The 18432-nt window shown below is 43.6% G+C and overlaps 1 long non-coding RNA gene across 1 annotated transcript; it reads left to right on the top strand.

The window, feature by feature from the left end:
• Positions 1-405: 405 nt before the first annotated feature.
• On the top strand, positions 406-4387 carry LOC109321725. Its single transcript, XR_002104152.1, has 2 exons — positions 406-472; positions 563-4387. It is a non-coding gene; the product is annotated as an uncharacterized LOC109321725 (long non-coding RNA).
• Positions 4388-18432: the final 14045 nt, after the last annotated feature.

The following is an 18432-nucleotide window of genomic DNA, read 5'->3' as shown; positions in this document are numbered from 1 at the left end:
GGAAGCCGGCACTGCTCCCGCATCCCCCCGCACCCGTAGACATCGTGCTGGGGGTGGTGAGTCGCCCCAGGCCCTGGGGAGGGAAGACCCCTGCCGCTTGGGCTCTGGCTCAGGCTGCCCCGGGGGGGAGGGAGTAGGGGGGTGTCCCTGCACATCCCGCACCCCCCTGTAGAGCCCCCACATGTCCCCCTGGCTGCTGAGCCCAGGTGTGCAGGTGTGGGAGCGTCCTCAAGGCCTCCCAGGTGGCAGGGAGGACATGGCGGGGTCAGGCGGCACCCCTTGACCCCTGCACCCCCAGGCTGCAGCCGGACTGGACAGGCCGTGTGAGCGCCTGCTCCTGCCAGTCCACTGGGTGATAAAAAGTTCATGATCTGGCCCCACATTCAAAAAGGTTGGACACCCCTGTTTTAGACAATTGATAAGAGGATAGTTTTCAAGCCCTAGCTCAATCAGACAGAAATATCCCCATGGAGTTTTTGGGTGTGGTTTCATAGAAATTATATTTAAAAGGGGAGGAGGAAATCCTATATCTATTATATGACAAATTCTATCCCTTTTTCAGCTACAAAATTAAGAAAACGTGTAATCAAGCAAATTTAAAACAATGCAGCCCTTGCCAGGTTGGTTATGTTGATCAGCGCAGAGGTATAGAATGCACAAGCTATGCTTGTATATCTTTGAACAGTCCCATTTCATTTGAAATGCTCTAGATCATTTTTGATGAATTGAGCTCTAAAGCATATTTTAAAGGAATTTCTAGACTGTAAATGTATCATGTCTGTAGAATCTTACTGGAAGCTTCGAAGTTCAGCCAACTCAATTTTAAAAATGAAGTATGTTGTACTCTGGTAATTTTTTTATCTATATTTGATATAAAGTTGTAAAAACCCATTTAAGAGGCACTGTATACTTCTGTTATTGTTATACACTTTGTAGTCATTGTGAATAATGAGCAAATTAACATCAAATGAGTTATTTGCAATTAAAACATATTTCTAGCCCCACCAAAACTTTAAGCATGAGTCAGAGGAATCCTTAATGAACCATAAGCTTAAACAATATTGTGAATGATTATGCAAAATTGGGTATAACTTTTTTAATAAATGCATCGCAGCATTTCTTCTGCAATACAACCTGTTTGGAAGGTTGCAATAAGTGCTAACCTATTCTTTCTCCTAAGAATTATTTGGGGAGCTGAATTTTTCTCTGCATTGGTACAAATACAGGTACTACTGTCATCTACGGAAATTCCAATTCAAAATAACTTAGTAATACTGTGCTTATCCAAGCTTTGTATGGATGTGACTAATGCATCCATTGAGTGTCCCGTTGTCTTCAGAGGGGCTCTACACAAGCATGTGGACTCCCTGCATTTCAATTCAGGGGACTGGGTTTTAAAGAGATGCCTTGAGCACTTGTGACCTTTTGTAAGTGAGCGTAAAAAGTGTAAACTAACAGCACATTAATCAGTTGTGCCAACTTTAAGGATTTAGGGCCCAGTTCTGCTAAGATTCAACTTCCATTGATGCTAAACACCGATGCTCAGTACCTTGCAGATCAGGTGGCCTTAAGTAAATTGAAGCATGCTGGCTGGAAAGACACCCAAGTGTAGGTGCCAGGTAAGAGCCAGATGCAATAGATACTGAGTCTCTCAAACTCTCCCATTGGTGTCCTAATGTGGAAGATATGTATTTGCGTAAGACCTATAGGATCAGAACCTTTGTCTTTCAAGAATAGTAATGGGTGCTTTCTCCTTCAAAGTAAAATAGGGACAGTAGATGCAAATAATGTAAAAGCGGTGTTCAGATGTCACAGTTGAAATGTGTGTGGACCCTTCTAGATGTTCAGGTAAAGGTGTGATAGGAACTGATGCACGGCTGTGGGATCCAGTATTAGATCCCATCACACCTTATTGCTGGTGCAGGGGGAAGCCAGAATGGTGATCCTGGGCTCCCCCTGCACTGGTAGGTAGCAAATTCCCTCAGCCGCAAATCCTGTAGCTGGTGGGACTCCTAGCTGGGCACTGGGTGGTGCACCCCAGCCGCAGGAGCCACAGGGGAATAGCTGCCTTGCTACACATGCAAATTAAAGCTGCATAGAAACCACCCAAAAAGTTATTACACACTTTCCAGCTCTAACTTTATAGCTGCATGGACTATTTTATGGTGTGATAGTTACTTTGCCATGTGTAGCCAGTCTAAATTAAATTGCACAATTAACCAGTTAATTGCATAATACACATAATATATAGAGGGGGACTGTGTTTGTTAAAACCCCAAACATACATGCAGGCAGCCTGCTATAGGAGCATTGTCCTGTGGTCAGCACTTTTGCTTCCTAATTGGGTTAAGTTGTAAGATGATGATCTGGACTAAGGAACCTTCATTTTAGCATTTCCTGATGTAGTCCTGTGTTTGCACAGCAAATAAAGAATTTTTATTTTTACTTCAAGTAGAAGTATAGTGCATTGGTAAGGATGCTGTGTTCATGTTCCTTAACATTTTAATCTTTATAATTCACCTTACACTATATTTTTTTCTTTAAACAGCACAAAACTACCAAAGCTGATGCAGGTAAGGGACGGAGGGTGGGGAATGGTAGATACACATTGAAAATGATATGTCAAAATGTATGTTCAGAATGGGATGACCTGTTTAATCTATTAATACCTATAGCATATATCTTTGGATTGCTGCAGCAAACATAAAGAAAACCAAACCAGCATGGGGCAAAATGGAACTGTGGGTGTGCTCTAAGACTTTGAGTAACCCCTTTCCCCTCAAGAGTTACACCATGTCTGCTTCTCGGGTTAGCCTAACTAAAATTGCAAATCAATGCATTCTTTTTTTACTCCGAAAATATTTCTTCCACTGAAGGAGAATTTCTTCTATGCCCTTTCCAGGCAGTGTTTATTACTAGTAACAGAAAATGAGAATTGCACACTATTTCTTTCTTTGAAGGAAATGCTGGGCTTATAGAAGCAGTAATTAAGGGTAATTCCATATCCCATAAGTGGTTATTATGCTTCTATGTGAGAAGGAAATAAGATGACAAGGTGAGTATTTGTGGTTTTACTGATGAAGGAATGGGAATCATTTGTTTTATCTCATAAGAAATATGAAAGCATGCCAGTCAAAGGCCAGATCCAAATAGGCTGGTTCCGGTTCAGTAGTACCTTGGCTGCATTTTAGCAAACCCTTTGAGGCAAAGAACATCTTCCTGCTCTGTGTCTGTGTGGCACTTGGCAAGAGGCAGTCCTGAAACCTGACTTCCTATGGCATCAGGGACTGCTAGAGGTAAATAATATATTGTAAGATATCACTAAGCGTGAGTCCCAGCCTAACCACTATTTTGTGCTGCTCTTCCTTAGGAATACGTTTAGCAGTTGCACTTTAGCAAGGAATGGCACAGTAACTTTATTTAACCAAACCCTTTTATTTCCATATTTAATGGAGGTGCCTTCAGCTTTTTTTTCCTCCTTTGTTCCTCTCATATTAGTCTTAAGTCATAGTTTCAGTGGCTTAGCTCTGTCAAGTTATTCTTACCTGGAAAGTGCAGAAGTATTATTTAGCATTCTCAAGTTTAAATTTGAAAATGTTAAGTGCCAGGTTGCTGGAAAGATTAAAAAGGGACTTCCATGCTGTAAGTAATGAATGGACGTATGTCCATTCTCAATAGCTGGCCCTGCCTCTGGCAAATTATTTAGAAAGATGCGTATTTAAATGAGATTTTGTTGCTTTACCATCAAATAAGCTCTATTAGAAAGTTGTTAAAATATATGTCCCTCTGCTCACTTTTCTTGGAGATTCTTGTAAATAAGTTAACAAGTGTGTTTTGCAAAGTGTCAACTGTATCCTTTAAGAACAACGCTGATTTTCTGCTTGCTCAATCAGCAGTACAATATACAATTTCCTCTTTTGGTTTCTTTGTGGGATCCCAATGCTCTGACTGTATTAAACCCATTTAACTTATTCCATGTAGATAATTAAGGGCATTATTTGCCTATATCTGTTCTAGAGGTACTTGCATTTGTAATACTTGCATCTTGAATAGCAGGCTGAGTTTGTGACTGCTTGGATTGAGAAGGAAGAATGTATTTAAAAGACACTGAAGAAGAGGAAGCTTGTTCATACCTGTTTGAAAATGCTTCTGGACGCTTTTCTGATCAGTGCTCTACACTGAATGTTTGCACTTACTGTCAATGCTTATTTTTGGTAACGGGAGGGGGAAAGAGAAAATATTCTTTGTGTATAGTTGATGTGAATAGCAAAAAGAGTTTGTTTTTGGAAACTGCTACTTTGTAATAAAAATAGTATGCAATAGTAAACAGCTTAAAATTATTTTATAAAACCTCCAATTTTGAAATAAACTGACAGATTTTCGGCATCAATCAGTTATCTGTTTATGTTCTCTGTTTGAGAAACTCCCTTACAACATTTACTTTTTCAGCCGTGATCACCATTCTGTTTTCCATAATGTGGATGTTTATGCCCTGAGCCCACATGTGCTTTTTTTATAAATACATACATCTTAAACAGCTTGACAAGATATGTTCATATTTGCATTTAGTTTGCAGAAATCTGCAGAATGAAGCTAAGTTAGTTCCTACTTCAATCACTCTTTAAAATTAATTGAATTGTGAGTGCAGAGAATTGGACATACCTTAGGAGAGAGGCTTGTGTGATGTTCCACAAGGAAATTTTGCCAAATCCTACATTGTCTTTCTGATGTGGATAAATGTCAACCTTAGCATCTAACTCATCAAACTCCTTTTCATAAATGACTTCATACAATTAAGATGTGGGTCCCATAGGTGAATAGATGTTACTTTGATCCATTTTCCTGTGCTCCACAGTCAGTTTTCTTGTAGAATATTCACAACAGAAAAGCAGGGGTAGCACAATCAATGTGCAAAGCAGCTAAGAACCAAGGCGGCAATCACTGCCAGTTTATAAACTGGGAGAAGTATAGACATGTTGGAGCCAAAATGGTTCTGAGTCCATGGTATTGTCACCTAGACCCTGTAAGTAGGTCAGGAGATGAACCTTCTCTGATCTCTGGACTAGGAGCATGCACAGGGCAGGACCTGGTGACAGTCTATAAACTCACTAGGGGGGACCAGAAGGGTTTGGGAGAGACCTTGTTTCCCCTAGCACCTCCTGGCATAACAAGGAATAACGGCCACAAGTTGTTGGAGAGTAGGTTTAGATTAGACATCCGTAAGAACTACTTCACAGTTAGAGCGGCTAGGAGCTGGAACCAACTTCCAGGGGATGTGGTGCTGGCTCCTACCCTGGGGGTCTTTAAGAGGAGGCTTGATGCCTACCTGGCTGGGATCATTTGAGCCCAGTTTTTTCTCCTGCCCAGGTGGGGGGTCAGACTTGAAGATCTACAAGCTCCCTTCGACCCTACTTCTATGATTCTATGACAGTAACACCTAGAAACCACTGGAAAATGGTACCCAGTGCAAACCTCAGGGCCACGTGCAGAGCTCTGGCATGCTGTGCGCACTACCTTTATACAAAGGATTTTAATTGACAGAAACAGGTGGCTGTGGATGAGTGAGTGTGGGAGGGACAGAGTGTGGTCTCTCTGGGTGATCTGTGAGAGGTGTGTGAGATGTAAAGGTAGTGTTTGTGCGTGGAAGCAGTGGAGGTGGCTTTGTGGATGATTGGTGCAGTGTTGTGTCTGCTGATTGTCTGGTGTTGTTGCTTGGCCTACGTTATGTTCTGCGGAACCAGGCCATTGATCTGGACATCCTAATGCAGATCCGCCCCATTTGGATCCAGCACACTTTCATCTCCTACCCCTGGCGATCAACAGTTGAGGGTTGCTTGAGTCAGTTCCCCAGACTTTCTCCCCTGGGTGTGCTGTACACATAAAATAGTGGCTCACAATGCTCCTGTTAGTGTAACTATCACCCCTATCCTCCGGGCATGAGGGAACAGGGATCTGATCCCTCTGGTACAGGTGAAAGGCACCTGTATCACTCTGCCCACACACCTGTGTGTGTTTATTAGGGTTGTTAAGGAATCCCCTGAAATAGTAGAATAAGATCTGTTTATCTCTCTGTTTATGAGGATTGTTAAGGGTTGTATAGAAATAGTAGGATAAAGTTTGTTTACCTGTGTAACCTTTCTCCTTCTTTTCCCTTGTCATTGCTGTTAATACGTACCTGAGTTTTAATAAACCATTTATTTATTTCAATTCAGCTCCCTTGTCTGCAAATGTTATTAATTAGCCATAGCACAGGCCAAGTTACTGGGCTAGTAAGGTGTTGATAGTTTGCCAAACACAGGAGGGGCCAAAAATCACCCACATTGGACTGGGCTATTAGGTCAGCCCTTGACTGACCCATTTTAATCAGAGACTAATCAAGTCTGGCTCCAACAGACAAAGGAAAGGATTAGGGGGAGGGGGGAAAGCAGGTTTATTCTTCAGTTAAAAGTATGGTAAATACTATGTAGAAGATTCAATGAGCTAGCTGCCTGGCTAAGGAATTCTGCATTGAATAAATGTGCCTCCTTGCCATAAGATTGGAGCCTATCATACACTTGCAGGCCATGTCTCCACAATAAACTTCCTGTGCTCCAGAGTAGCATCCTCATGAACATGGTGCTGTTCCAGACAGGTTTCTTCCTTAACCAAGAACAGTGAATCCACAACCATGTAGCATTTCTAGTGGGCTTATCAGTGCTTTTTAGTAACAAAAATGTCAGGCACCTTCTGGTTTAAGAGGTAGCTCACTCTAAATTGCAAGTGCAGCATGGTGTTTGAAGATGCCTTACTTTATCCCAATAATACTCCTATGGGATAGGAGGCAAGGCGCCTGGATACGTATTTCCTAAGTTTTATATTCTAGAAGCACTTGTACAGGTCCAGTTCTAGTCCTAGGGCCATCAGCTACAAAACTCCACATGACTTCAGTAGCATGAGTCCCTAGGTGCAATGAATGTTGAGACTATGGACCTGTGCTTTACAGTGAGATGTTGAGTGACATTAGAGCAGGGAGCAAAACAAAGATTTTTGCAACATCTGTTGCAATATATTGTCTGATTCTTCAACCAGGACCGGCCACTTTTGAATTGTTGTCCATAGGAAGGAATCACTTGACTATGCCAGTTAATCCATTGGACCCAGTCTGTCAAATTCACCCCTTGCCATTCAAATGCTTAAGACCAGAAAAGGAGTTTATTAGTATAGAAAATTATAATTAGGGCCAATGTGGACCCCATTTTCAAAAAAGGGAGGAGGGAGGACCTGGGCAACTATAGGCCTGTTAGTCTTACTTCAATCCTGAGGAAGCTCCTTGAGAAGATTATCCAGGAGCACCTCTGGGATGGACCAGCAGGAGGGATGATGCTCAGGGACAACCAGCGTGGGTTCATGAGGGGCAGACCTGTCAGACCAACCTGGCTGGTTTCTACAATCAGGTGACAAAAATCACTGGATGCCGGTGTTGCAGTGGATGTAGTCTTTCTGGACTTCAGGAAGGCCTTTGACACTGTCTCCTACCCCATTCTCATTAAAAAGCTAGGCAACTGTGGCATTGATGCCTACACAGTCAAATGAGTCACAAGTTGGCTGAGGGACCGCACCCAGAGAGTGGTGGTGGACAGGTCATATTTGACCTGGAGGGATGTAGGCAGTGGGGTCCCCCAGAACTTGGTCCTTGGGCCTGCACTGTTTAATCTCTTTATTAGTGTCTTGGACAAGGGGTTGAAAAGCACCCTGTTCAAATTCGCTGATGACACCAAGATTTGGGGTGAGGTGGGCACGCTAGAAAGGAGGGACAGAATACAGCTTGACCTGGACAGGTTACAGGGGTGGGTGAATGAGAATAGGATGGGATTCAATACTGACAGGGTGCTGCACTTGGGCAGTAAGAACCAGCACCACACCTACAGGCTGGGGAACTCCCTTCTCATCAGTGCAGAGGCAGAAAAGGATCTTGGAGTCATTATCGATTCTAAAATGAACATGGGCCGCCCATGTGACAATGCAGTCAGTAAGGCTAATGACACCTTGCCATGCATCCACAGATACATTGCAAGCAGGGCCACGGAGGTGATCCTCCCTTCCACGCAACACTGGTCAGGCCACAGTTGGAGTATTGCATCCAGTTCTGGGCGCCACACTTTAGGAGAGATGTGGCTAGCATCAAGAGGGTCCAGAGGAGGGCCACTTGCATGATCCGGGGACAGCAGGGAAGACCCCACGAGGAGAGGCTACAGGACCTGAACCTGTTCAACCTTCACAAGAGAAGGCTGGGGGGATCTAGTGGCCAGCTATAAACTTACCGGGGGGACCAGAGGGGAATGGGAGAGACTCTGTTTCCCCATGCACCTCCCGGAGTAACAAGGAATAATGACCACAAGTTGTTTGAGAGTAGATTCAGGCTGGACATTAGAAGACACTATTTCACAGTCAGGGCGGCTAGGATCTGGAATCAACTTCCAAGGGAAGTGGTGCTGGCTCCTACCTTGGGGGCCTTTAAGAGGAGGCTCAACATTTACCTGGCTGGAGTCATATGATCCCAGTATTCTCTCCTGCCCAGGGCAGAGGGTTGGACTTGATCTACTTAGGTACCTTCAGACCCTACATCTATGAATCTATTAATCATCTATGAAACTAGCAAATGAGCACAGAACAGAAAGGAAAAGTACAATAACAACAAGGTCAAACTTTACCCTACTAAGTTATTTTGTTTTTCCCCCTTCTCTGTGGGGTCACAGCACACAGTAGATAACAATCCATCTTAAGTGACAGGTCTGATCCCAACATGGGCATTTAAACTAAGGACAGAAATTGCACATAAACTGGTATAAGTGATTGGAAACTGATTCAAATCTGTAATACAACAGAAGTTCAGTGCATATATACTGCTTTCAGAATAGCTTAAACTGGTTTAAAATAAACCAGTAGTATCATACTGTAGGATGACTGTAGTATCAGACTCAACTGATTTAGGTTAAATTTGTTTATTGAACTTCTGTCCCAGATCCCCTCCAGATTCAAGTTAACTCACAGTCCCCCAGCATCCCAGGATGCTTCGTACCTTTCCAACTACCTGATCCCACCCCTCCACCCCCAACAGGGTGGATGAGCTACCGTTGGCCCAAGTTGTCTGCTCCAGTTGAGCAGGGAGGTATGCTCCAGTGACCCCTGGCTTCTGGCCTGAGCCACTGCAGGCATGTGGCTGCATTTCTGGAGTCAAAAGTGAATATCTGTTCATTTGCCTATCACGTCAATCTATGCAGCTTAAACTAACCTGAGAAGATTGAATTGATTCAGCCTCAGAGTTTTTGACTGTCTGTTCTTAGCTCGAATGTTCTAACTTGTACAATCTAGGGGAAAAGGATGGAACATTTGAAGAATCATGTCCATGTGAGAAATATGTTGGTCAGAAAAGAAGAACCAAGGAAACTGTGTTAACAAACCAAGAGGACTCCTAACTGAATATACAAAGGTGGCAGAGCTACTCAACAGTCTTCACAAAAAAATTAAGCTGCCAGACTCCTAATAAGGATTATCTGGATAAGGAAGGGGCCAAGCTAAGGGAGATAACAAAAAGACAGTCAGACAGCTTTTTTTGGTTCTGAATGAATTCAAGTCAACAGGATTGTATGAGCTTCATCCCTGGGTCCTGAAGGAAGTAGCAGAGGAGATCTCAGAGCCCTTGGCAATCATCTTCATGAAGTCAGAGGAGATGGACCAGGTACCGGAGGACTGGAAAAGGACCAACATAGTGCCCCTCTTTAAAAAACACAGGAAGGAGGACCCGTGGAGCTACAGACTGATTAGCCTCACTTTAGTACCTGGGAAGTTACTGGAGTGTATTCTAAGGAAGGCCATCTGCAAGCATCTGGTGGTGGCTGGTTGCAAGCATTCAGCATGGATTTATGAAAAATCATGTCAAACAAACCTGATCTACTTCTTTGGCAATGTAACTACTTGGGTGAATTAAGTGAATGCTGCAGATATAGCGTATCTGGACTTCAGCAAGGCTTTTGACAAGGTCCCACATGACCTTCTCATAAAAAAAACCTGGAGAAGTATGGGCTAGATAAAACTACTACAAATTGGATAGATAACTAGCATAATAGTTGTAAACAGAATAATTATTAATGGGCCTATGTCAAAATTAGGCAGGACGTTTTGAGTGGAGTCTTACAGGGGTTTGTCCTGGACCGAGTGCTGGTCAACAATTGGGATGCTGACATAGAAAGCTCCCTGAGCAAGTCTGCAGATAACAAAAAATGTGAAGGACTGTGAACATGTTAGAGGATGTGAAAACAATTCAGAAGAATCCTGACAGATTGGAAAGTTGGACTAGAGCTAACAGGATGAAGTTCAATGGGTACATCTACAGAATATGCTTTACTGTGCAATAGCATAGTTTACTGTGCAGTAAGCATGTGTATCTACACGTGCACATGCTTCTTGAGCAGTAAACCTTGCTAATTGGCAAGTAAATTTGCTACCTGCAAATACAAGTAGCAAATTGACTTTCATAGAATCATAGAAAATTAGGGTTGGAAGGGACCTCAGGAGGTCACCTAGTCCAACCCCATGCAAATCTGCTCCTGCTTCCTTGCATGTGTAGATACCTGCCCAGGAGCATTTGCTCATGAGTAAATGTATTTTGGATCAAATGCATGTGTAGATGCACCCACTGTGGACAAATGCAAGGTGCTGCACCTTGGGAAGAATAATGAAAAACACAAATATAAAATGGGGAACACCTGGCGGGATGGCAGCTCTATGGAAAAGGACTTTGGAGTCTTGGTACACCACAGACCCAATATGATGTAGTAATATGATGCAGTTGCACAAAAAGTGAATGCAGTTTTTGGATGCATCAATAAGCATTAGGTGCAAGACACAGGAGGTGATAGTGTCTTTCTACTCGGCACTGGTTAGTACTCATCTGGAATAGTGTGTGCAGTTCTGTGCTCCACCTTTTAAAAAGGATGTGGAGAAGTTAGGGCACTGAGGCAGCAACAAAGATGGTAAAGGGCTTGGAAAGCAAGTCATATGAGGAGAAGCTGAAGGAGCTAGGCATGTTCAGCTTGTGGAATAGGTGCTTAAGAGGGGACATGATAACAGTTTTAAAATACTTGAAGGGCTGCCATAAAAAATAGAGGAAGTACCTGTTCTCTCTTGCTGCAGAGCAGGATGTAGACTAATGGCTTGAAGTCACAGCAAAGTAATTGTAGATTGGATATCTGGAAAAACTTCTTCACTATGAGAGTAGTGAGGCAGTTAAATAAAGTGCCTAGGGAAGGCATTGGACTCTTCATCACTGGAGGTACTCAAGAAGAGGCTGCATCCAGTTCTGCACTCCTCCATCCAATTCTGGGCTCCACAATTTTAAAAGGATGTGGAGAAGCTTGAGAGAGTGCAGAGGAGAGCCACACACATGATCAGAGGGCAGGAGAACAGGTCTTATGATGAGAGGCTGAGAGCCATGGGACTCTTCAACCTGAAAAAGTGCAGGCTCAGGGGGGACCTGCTGATTGTCTATAAGTATATAAGGGGTGTACATCGGCATCTCGGGGAACACCTGTTCACCAGAGCACCCCAAGGAATGACAAGGTCAAACGGTCATAAACTCCTCCAAGACCTTCAGGGCTTTGCTGGTGGTTCCGCTCCCCCCCACCCCCTTTTTTTTCCTGCTATATAGGCCAGGATGTTTTTAAGCTTCCCTAGGGGTACTGTGTGTTGGCTACAACTAAGACTAAGGACTGCAACTGAGGTGTGTTGATTCTCTTGCTAGGAGCAAAGCTGGAAGTTTCTGGCTAGAAGGTCTTGCCCCTCTGCTCAGGGTCAGACTGATTGCCGTATTTGGAGTCAGGAAGGAATTTTACCCCATGGTCAAATTGATATGGACTGCGGGGGTTTTTGCCTTCCTCTGTAGTGGTGGATGTGGCCCTCTATCCAGGACCTCTTGAGTGTACATTGACAAAACATTATAGAAGCAGGACATTTGATGCTGTGGTTCCCTTACTTCACCTGTGGCAGATTAGGGTGTTAGGTCTATGTTGTATCAGGGTTGAGGGTAGTCTTATATAAACTTGAGACTATAGTTGTATGGGATGGTTTGGATAGAGATGATCTTGCCTCTGGGGGCAGGACTAGATGACCTCTGGAGTTCTCTTCCACCCCTATTTCTCTATGTCTCTAACCTACAATCTCTGTTACAAGACACTAATAGCATGAATATCTGTTCTTGTTGAGTGACTTCTTGTAATGATTTACAAAGTTATTATTCAGGACAACTCCTTACAATCCTTTCTGAAATGCCTTCCCAATGATTATAACCATTCCTTGGTTGGGAATGCTGCTGGCCACTGACTATTTTTAACATAACCTTTGAATCAAATCCATCAGAGTTGATCAAAGCAAAATGTACAGCACCATCTGCTGTAGATACTTTGAAGTAATTATCTTCACATGCATACTTTATTTCTAGTCTCCACATCTGAGAAACTTAACTAGATATACATTTATCAAGAAAATAATCTAGCCATCGCATTTATCAGCCATCCTTGTATATAGTAAGTAAGTTTGTGTTACAATGTAATATTTCTCTTAAGCTTGTCAGATAAGAATGGGTATAAATGAGTATATTATAATTCTTAATCCATAACACTTCCTACTATCCTTACAAGTATACACATTTCACATAGGGCTATGTGATCTGAACAAGGTAATACACAGCTTCCAGGAGAAGTCCAGGGTCACATTCTCAGTTATCCTTGTGCAAGCCATTGCTTAACTGGAGTAAAAACTAGACAAAAATGGATTTTAGTCACTTTCATCAGTGGATATTAAATCTGAAAACACAGAAGGAGCAGATCTGTTGATTAAGGGTGTGCTATTTTCACAATTTTTTTAAAGAGTTCAAGAAGGATGCCAAAGAAATGAGGACCATGTAAATATTATTTGCACCTTGGAACCTTTATCTTTATTTATAGGTGGTCAGCAAAAGGCAAAGATCATGAAATCCTGTGGCTCATATGATTTTCCAAGGAGTTCTGAGGTGCCCAAATGTAACTGAAATGCTCTTGAATTTCTTTTAAAGTCCAAACCTAGATTTTTAAAAATGGACTCTGGGTGTAGCCCCAGCCCTTGTGTCCAGAACTGAACCTGTACTTTTGCATTGACATTAAGCTGCAGGTGCAGATATATATCACAAGCATTTGTGCCTGCCATTCACTGCAGCTTAAAAAATGTTGTTGCAAAGTTATGAGTTAAAAAAAATAGTGGCCAGATTCTGGTTCAGTAGAAAATCAAATTCTAAGTGGCTAGGAAAAGTCCAAGCAAAGACTATACTAGTGTGTTGCAAAAGTGAGAATGTGAACAGCATCTTTTGCTGCCCAGAACTTTATTCAAGCTCCTGGACATACCACCTTGTAGATAATGGTTTCTTTCAAAGTACATTAGTAGTGTAGTAACAAAACAGCGTTGTGGCTAGTATCAACCTCAGAGAACAATAGAGGTCACATTGATTCATTGTAACGAGTATCTTCAGAATCCATTTTAGAATTTGACTAGGTAAACAAAGCCAAAAATGTACAAAGCCTTTCTTTTTTCCCTGGCATAATTTCAAAATTAATGCTATGAACCAATGTAATATGCTGATTTAAGAAAAAAAATTAAAATGTGCAATTGTGATCATTTTTAGCACAAACATAAAGACTTATTTCCCTTGACAGAACAACAACAATTAAAAGAAGATATTCACAATGGTATGAATTTTGAAATGGAAAAATAAATGACCCTGGCAGGCTTTATCATACAGATTAGAACATCAAAAGTTATAGCATCCACACAATAGTAAAGCCATAATTTAATGCAATATGTAGGGAAGCCATTCCAGTGTTTATTATTCAATTCTGCCAACCTGTTAAATATGAAAAAAGTTACTGGGTGTCCAGCAAATTGAAATGCACTAGATCCTGTATTTGTTTACCATTCTGTACTGCAGAGGTTACTGTACACAGGTTTGTGTTAAAATATTTCATGATAACATCTGAATTTATGATTTAGGCATGTATTCATAAAATCCATTTTCACAATAAAAGCAAATGACATGAAATAATTTCTGCTTGCAAAGCGGAAAATTAATCCAATTTGTAAAAGACAATAGAATAATAAAATACAGCATAAGTGTGATCCTTGCTGTATTGTTACAACAAATCCTCCTGTCAGCAGGAGATTAATTAAGAATGTAATTAGGGAGAAACCACCTCTTTATAGGAAGGCAGATTCCTAAAATTTTCTCTTACTGAGAGACTGTGGGCTTATTTCCCCTGCCTCAGCTCTCAGTTTAGAACTGTAATTTCCCAGTTTGCCCTTACACTGAACCTTCCCCAATCAGATATAATTTGTCTCTTGAAAAGTGGCCTGCAAAGGTTTTTTAAGGACTGTTTTTCTGCTATATTTTATGTTAGAAATAATTAAGGATGCCAATTTCCTCCATTGCTCCAGCTCTGAGTGGAAAAAAATAGACCCATGTGTTCTGACAACTCCCACTGGATCACATTGAACAGCTGCTCCTCTTCCCCCGGTTTTGTCACAGGATATAATTATTCTCCCAACCCTAAAAAACAGAAGGATGCTCCTTGCATGCAGTAAAAATAAAAAGACTCTGCAGAAGAAGTGCTCTCAGCTTCACTCAAGGTTTGACCCACGTGGCAGGTGAAAATGCAGTTAATTTAATAACAATTTACTTTTCTGTAAAACCTTGTATCTATGGTTCTCAGAGCTCTTTACAAATGCCAAATAAGCCTCCCAATACTACAGTTAAACAGATCAGTATTTAATACTATTACCAGGCTTATTTTGGAACTGAGGACACTGAAATATAGAGTACATTTTGTGAAGCCACAGGGCAGATACATGGTAAAACTGAGCTAGACCAAAGGAGTCCAGATTACTAGAGCCAGAACCTTGCCACATCTACGGATTTGTACTGGTGGAATGAGGAGAACAGGTGGGTTGCAGTGGCTTTTTGCTATCTTTCCACTTCATATATTCTTGATGAAGTAGTAGGGAGCTGCTTCAACCTGTGGTACAAAATGTAAGCAGTCTCAAGGCTCTGCTAACTTGCACCAGCTGGAACAGCCTCTAGGCACTGTTCTCCTGCCTTCAGATCAGCACAGTTGAGCCTGCTTCACTCACTATGCCAGGTATATGCTAGGAGTAAGTGGTATAGAGCCAGCTATGTGTCTCTGCACTACCCAGATATTCCCCTATACAGGAACCACTATGCATCCAGCTGGTTAGTTTCATAGTTTCATAGTTTCTAGGGTCAGAAGGGACCTGAGCAGATCATCTAGTCCGACCCCCTGCCATGGCAGGAAAGAATACTGCGGTCAAACGACCCCAGCAAGATGTGCATCTAACCTTCTCTTAAACACCCCCAGGGTAGAAGCCTGCACCACTTTTCTTGGAAGTTGGTTCCAGACTAGCCGCCCTGACCGTGAAGTTGCTACTTGGTGCTGCTGGAATGATGGTGCACAGAGGATGGCCGGGGTGGGGAGTCTGGCCACCATCCCCCCATGGCAGCAGACAGATATCATCCTTGTTCAGGCATAATACTTTTTTATGGAAGGATAAAATGCAAGCATGCAGATGTCCTTGCCCCTTGTTATGACACAAATGCCCAAAAATGGGCTATACAATTCCCACTAACGGTTTTTGCCACTTTATGGTGGTGGATGTCTATAAGCTTATGATGTAATACATGTGCCCCAGAAATTCTCCTGAGCAGGATTCCAGGGGTACATATTTCATGCTGCCTAGCCCTAATCCCAGGCAAATGTCAGCAACCACAGAACAGAGATCCCATGGGGGATTCCCTAAGCCTGCAAACCTATACCCTGGGTCAAGCCTGAAGCCATGGCAGTGGCAGGGTCCTGACTCTGCAGGACAACAGCTCTGGGTGACACCTGTTCCTACCAATCAAGCAGATAACCTGCTCTGGGACACATCCTGACACAGCTCACCTTTCCATAAAAACATCTTTTGTAGCCTATGTTACAAGTATGTCACATCCTATTGTCCTCACTTAAACTATGAAGTTATTTGGTCCTCATCAGTAAAGTCTAAGCACCTCCTATGTGTTTATATTAAGTAATAATTGTTATATTAACTAATAATTGTTATAATTGCTCCCTTTCTTCCAGCCCAGAGGGAGGCAATGTTTTTGGCCTGAGTGCTAAAAAACCCACAATGTCTACCTTGTAAGATGCCGGAGTGCTGGCATGCCAGAAAAACAAAACCCAGGCAGGAGGTACATGTCAGGATGCACTGCATGTTAATAATCATAAATGTTGCTTTTTCTTTACAGTAAATACCACGTTTTCTAAAAATTCTAACCCTAGTGACGATAAATAAAACTTCATATACTAAGTTTGTTGTGTATTTTTTTTGTGAAGCACGTTGTGATGACAGAGAGGAATAAAAAGAGAAAGAGGGAAAGAAAAGAAAAGAGAGAAAGAGAGAAGAGGGAAACAGAAGAAAGAAAAAAAGAAAAGGAGAGAGATAAAAAAGGAGAGGAGAGCGAGAACCAGAAACACATGCTCGTGCACACACACAGTCATACATGCACAGACACAGAGAACCAGACACACACGCAAACACGCACCCAGAACCAGAAAAACATGTGCACAGACACACACAGAACCAGGTGCACACATGTCTACAGAAACACACAGAACCAGGCACACAGACACACATGCACACGCACAGTCACACACAACGACACACACACACTCATACACACACACAGCTGGGCTGCTGGGCTGCAGGACAAAGACCAATCTGACGATGCCCCAGCCCAGCACAGCCCCTGTGCTTCCCTAGGGAGCTGGCCCCTGGGCTGCGGTGCAGCCTGCTGAGCCCCGGCCCCGGCCCTGGCCCCGGCCCACAGCCGCCCATCAGCCAACTGTCTCCTTCCAGTGGGGGGATGCTGAGCAGGGCTCCCTGCCCCAGGGCTGCGGCTGCGCTGCTGCAGAAAGGCGGGGATGGGAGGGGAGTGGGGGCAGCACAATCCTGGCCCTGCTGTTCTCACCTTGGGCTCTCCTTGGCCAAGAGGTCTTGATGCAGCTGCAACAGCTGTGAGAAGCCAGGGCAATGCTGGTGGGAGGTTGAGAGTGTTATAGCCAGCCCAGAATTCACCTTAGCACCCCACTGTACCCACCCCTCCTAGTGCTGCTGCTGCCTGCCCCACGCAGCTGAGCCCGCAAAGGTGCAATGCTCCAGCCAGGGGTGGTGCCAGCCTCTTCCCGGTGAGGGGGCTGGGCTTGGAGCTGGTGGAAGTGGGGTGGGCTCAGCTGCACAAGGTGGGCGAGTGGTGGCAGTGGCGACACTGGGAGGGGTGGAGCCCCCAGCCCAGCCCAGCCCTCCCACTGGGAAGAGTCTGGTGCCACCCCTGTTCTGGAGCCCTGGCGTCAGCTTCCTACCAGCGGGTGCACGTGCATCTCAAGAGTGGCTGGTAGGGGAGGGGCCAGGGTTGTGCTGCCTCAGGCCTCTCCCCTGCCATCTGATCTGAGGGGCACATGCAGCTGTTGGTGCTATGGAGCTGATACTTGGGCTCCAGAGCCCACCACAGGTTTGCAGTCTCCTGGCTGCTTGCTGGGAGCAGCCTGGGCTCAATGACTGGCAGCAGCTGCCCAGAGCCCAGACCAGTGGTGGCATGCTGAGCAAAATGGCCTCACGTGCCATGCCAGAGGCTGCCAACCCCTTTTCCAGACTTTGCTGTAGGTGAAACAGCCTGATCAGTTATAGATGTACAGGAGTGTTAAGGACTTAATGAAGAAAAATTTATTAGGACAAAATTGACTTTGAACTGAATTCTGTATTTAGTGAAGAGGTATTACAGAGAGCTGAGCACTGGATGATGTGCTGATACAGAAGTCCACTGCTTTAATTTGTACCAGCTGGAGCTTTGCCATGATGTGTGGCTTTGTTCTTAGATACAATAGCCTAGCTCTTCCAGCATAATGCAGTTGCTTTGTGCTTTTCAAACAGCATGCTTGGCTACTTAGGATTACCAGAGTGATTCTTTTCTCACGGTATAAAATTGCTGCTGGTATTGGGCTGTGGCCATGGTGAAAACGACTTGGTTTTACCATCTCAAACTCAAGAGTAGCACTTGACAGTTCTTTGCCTGAGCCATGAGCTTGGGGCTGTGGCCAACTATCTAGGCCAATGAGCTACCCTGCCCAACTCTGGAATTCATGAATGTACAGCTCACTAGGAACAGGTTTTCTGACTGAGAGGGTGGGATTCAGTCTAGCTGGTCACAAAGCAGTCTGTATGTTGTTAGAGGGAATGAGCAGCAAGGAGTTAAAAAGGACTCCCAGGCTGCTGCAAAGAGAAGGTGGTGGTAGGTCAGCTTGTTCCAAGTACAGTACCTGA

Source organism: Crocodylus porosus, unplaced genomic scaffold, assembly GCF_001723895.1.
Source record: "Crocodylus porosus isolate Cpor-Errol unplaced genomic scaffold, CroPor_comp1, whole genome shotgun sequence".
Taxonomy (NCBI): Eukaryota; Metazoa; Chordata; order Crocodylia; family Crocodylidae; genus Crocodylus; species Crocodylus porosus.
The sequence above is the reverse complement of the archived record's forward strand: the minus strand, read 5'-3'. Positions and strand labels throughout refer to the sequence as shown.